Here is a 4,274-nt window from a genome sequence, read left to right as displayed (position 1 = left end):
AAGAGAAAGAGCAGTTCACTTGGAAAGGTTAGGAATGATGGATCACCAAGTTGGGAATGAGTATCCGGCTCAAGAAGCTGATCACGGTCAAAGAGCTGGTAATGGGATTGGAATTCAAGTTCAACAGGCTCAGGTTCATCAGGGACATGCTCAGAGTAACCAGAACCAAGACCGACCTCAAGTTAACCAGCCACAACCCTTCCCCAACCCACCCATACGTCATCAGCCACCACCAGTCTTTGTTGGTGAGAATGACCGACGTTATGCACACCAGTATGGAGCAGGAATCAGGCCACCTCCTGTCCAAAACAACAACTTTGAGGTGAAGGCCTCTTTGATCAATATGGTTCAGAATCAGAAGTTCCATGGCTTACCTATGGAGGATCCCTTGGAGCATCTAGATCAGTTTGACAGAGTTTGTGATCTCACTAAGATCAATGGGGTATCTGAAGACAGCTTCAAACTGAGATTGTTCTCATTCAGCCTTGGAGATAAGGCACATCAGTGGGAAAAGAACCTCCCAAGAAGATCCATCCACACATGGGAGCAGTGCAAGCTTGCCTTTCTATCCAAGTTCTTCTCAAGCTCAAGGACTGCAAAGCTAAGGAACCAGATTTCCAGCTTCACTCAACATTATAATGAGACTTTTGGAGAAGCTTTAGACAGGTTTAGTAGCGACACAAATCAGTGTCCACATCATGGCTTTTCAGAAGCCTCTCTCCTTAGCAATTTATATAGAGGAGCTGTCCCCAAGATCAGGAATCAGTTGGACACAGCATCAAATGGGAACTTCCTGGCAAAAGAAATCAATGCAGCTATGGAACTTATTGAGAACTTAGCCATGAGCCAACACACCTATGGGGAAGATTATGATAGAATCTATAGAGGAGAAGATTCTGGTAGACACCAAGGGCTGGAAGAGAAGATCAAAGTGCTGAATATCAAGCTTGACAAAGCCCTAACTGCCACTCAAAAGCCTATAAACTATGTGAGTGAGGAGAAGAGATGCTTGACAAATATCAATGAAGAGGGTCTTACTCAAGAGGAGTTTCACTCCATTGGGAATCAAAACAAGTTCAATGGTTACAACAACTTCAACAAACACCAGAACTTGTCCTATAGGAGCAACAATGTGGCCAACCCCCAAGACCAAGCATACCCTCCTCAAAGCTTTGTTCAACAGAATCAGTACCAAGGTAACTCCCAAGGTCAACAGGGTTTTCAGCAACCAGCGGTTCAGGATCAAGGGAATAGCTTCACAAATCAAGTCAGCCTACAGCCAAAGGCTCCTCCTGGTTTTGACCCACCACCTGTTCAACAAAGTCCTGCTTTCAATGTTGTTCTCCAACAGCTCTTACTAGGACAACAAAAGATGGTATCCGACCTGGAGACACTAGGCGCTGAACTAAAGGCTATTAAAAAGAACCAGGGCATCTGCACTTCTGAACCACAAGTCTCTCTTCCTGGTAAAGCTGTTCAAAACCCAAAGGATTATTGCAATGCCATCTACTCCAATGATTACCACTCAGCTGCTGTGCAAGAGATTGAAGATCTCCTTCACGGTCAAGTTTCTAGTGAGACTGCACAAACTCATGAGGATGAAGACACCATTATAGATGATTTCCTAGGCTTCTTACATAAGTTTCTGAGGTGTTTAAGAGCTGCCATAAGGAGAATGGTCCAAAGAAAAGCTGAGAAAACGTGTGAAGAATGCATTCACACCGAGGTGATTTCACTTTGAGCAAGAACTCGGTGTATCAAGGTTCAAAAAGCCAAAGAAATATCGACCTGATACACCGAGCAAAAAGAGGTCGGTGTGGAACAAAAGATGGCCAAGGATGCCTCACACCAAGGTGATTTCACTCGGTGCAAGAGGTCGGTGTAGTCAATTCTCCAGCCCCATCTCTCAGTCCTTGATCAGGTAACACTCCACCCTTGTAAATATGCATCTAGCTTAGCTTATTTTCTCTTTGCATTTTGTGATTTTTCTTTCCACTTCTCCTTCATGCTTTTATAACACAAGGGACTGTGTTATCTAAGTGTGGGGGAGGAGTTTTGTGTTTACTAATCATGTTTATTCTGCTCTTATTTTCCTTTTCACTTTGAGTCTCATTTTGCATTCATCTAAGTGCATATAAAAACCAAAAAAAAATTGAAAAATCTGAAAAATTTTCACAAAAAAATGCTCATGTAGTTGCATTCACATCCTAGGTTGAGTTTAGTTTGCATTTTCATATAGGCTGCATCATATGCAAATGGGAGTAATGATAGATTTTTTCTTGAAGAGAGCATCATTTTAAGAGCTTGGTCCTTTAAAGCATTGCAAAACTGGTATGAAATCAAGTGTGAACCATTCTTTGAACTGGTGTCTCAATACTTCTGTGCTAGCTGAATCAAGTTGTGAATAGCCTCAACCTTGTTTAAGTGAGGACCCTTGAATTTGACATCTACTTATCATGTTTGTGCATATCATTGTGAATTCATGGGTACCACATACATATTTGAGCTTTCTTATCCCTTTTTATCACTCTTGCTAGCTCAAATAGCTGATCTCTCATCTTGAGACAGTTCCCTGCATTTAGCCAAACCTTTCTTTGAAGCATAAACACCCTTCTTGTGTGAATGATTTGTGAGGACTTGTTTCTAGTAGACTTGGTAAAAAGTGTTGGGTTTAGAGCGACAAAGATAGTGCTGCATGTAGATACTAGTCCAACATCAAGGGATAGTCTAGGTTTAGGTGAAAGTGAGAGCATTGATTTTGAGTGTGTGAGCTGAAAAGAAAAAAATCTGAGTGATGAAAGTGGAAATAACCGGATTGGTGAAGGGAATGAATGCTTAAATGAAAGAAAGTGATTGTGTGCTGAAATGTAAAGCTCATGTGTTAAAATGAAAAGAGTCTCATGAAAAAAATAAAAAAAAGGGAAAAGATTCAAAAAGAGGCTGGATTAAGGAAGAGCTTGTGTGTTAAAGAAAAAAAACTCACTAAGTTGTTGTTAAAGAAAGCATTCCCCTAAGAGATGAAATGAAGAGAGTGATGAGAGCTGATTGAGTGTCAAAGGCAAAATGCCATTTGGGGTGAGTAGACTAGAGAAAGAGTCTTGAGAGGTTTAAAGTTGAGTGTGAAAAGCATTTTGGGTGTGGGGTAGATGCAGTTCTATCTTTGTATGCATCCCTTGCTTTTTACCCTTAGCATTTTACTGAAGTCTACTATTTTTTGAGTGATCCCCTTGCATGGAGTACCAGTTACTTGATTGAGATCATTTTAATCTCAAAACCCAGTCCCAAGCCAAATGAATTCACTTGATTTGCATGAACATGATCCATTTGAAACTTTTAATGAATGTCAAAAGGTTGAGGTTAGGAATGCTTGTGAAGGTTGGTGCTTGAGTTTGGTTCATTTGGTGACAAGTATGGCTAATTTTTATGAGTAAACCAGTTTGCATTGCAGTCTAGAATGGGTAACTTGAACAATGAGCTTTGAATTCTTTTAATGATGATCTCTCTTTAAAGAAATATGAACTCCCATGCATTCAACCCCTCTCTCTCATTTGTTCTTGTTTTCTTGAGGACAAACAAAGGACAAGTGTTGGGGAGTTGATATACTCATATTTTGTCATGATTAGGATTGCATTTGTTTCGAAATATTGAGTCTCATGAATACATTTAGCTGGTTTTATTAGAGTTTGTCTTTGGTTCTAGTTTTGTTTAAGATTTGAATTAGGTCCTAGAGTGTCCTGCATTTTTGGAGTGTTCTCAGGTCATTTGGAGACTTTTGGAATCAATTTGGAGCTGGGATCATGGAGGAACCCTCACCTGTGAAATCCATCTAGAGTCTGAGATAGGATAGATGATCCCAGCCTCTAGGAGTTTTAGAATTTTCTTTTTCAGTACTTCTTTCAAGTTAGGATTCAGCCTCCTTTGGTGTTCAATGGATGACAGAGATTCTTCTTCAAGATGAATCCTATGAATGCATAGGTTGGGTGAAATACCTTTTATGTTATCCAATGAATAACCAATTACTCTCCTATGCTTTCTCAGTTCATTCAATAATGCATGCTCTTGATCATCTAACAACCTATCATTTATGATGACAGGGTAAGACTCATTGAGACCTAAGAATGCATACCTGAGCCCCTTAGTTAGAGGTTTGAGGTCCAATTGAGGTGCCTTAGACTCATCCCAATCCGCATTGTATGAATCCTCCTTGGCTGGCCCATGTTTGGTGTTCATCTCCTCAATAGGCTTCTTGCCTTGCTCATCCTCTATCCCTACGG

The 4,274-nt window shown here is 40.5% G+C and overlaps 1 non-coding gene across 1 annotated transcript; it reads right to left on the bottom strand.

The window, feature by feature from the left end:
- Window positions 1-598: 598 nt before the first annotated feature.
- LOC112086335 lies at window positions 599-705 on the bottom strand. The gene has a single exon (XR_002899457.1). It is a non-coding gene; the product is annotated as a small nucleolar RNA R71 (small nucleolar RNA).
- Window positions 706-4,274: the final 3,569 nt, after the last annotated feature.

This window comes from Eutrema salsugineum, unplaced genomic scaffold (assembly GCF_000478725.1).
Source record: "Eutrema salsugineum unplaced genomic scaffold, Eutsalg1_0 scaffold_21, whole genome shotgun sequence".
Lineage (NCBI taxonomy): Eukaryota > Viridiplantae > Streptophyta > Magnoliopsida > Brassicales > Brassicaceae > Eutrema > Eutrema salsugineum.
Note: the sequence above shows the minus strand (reverse complement) of the source record. Positions and strands in the feature narration are given on the sequence as shown.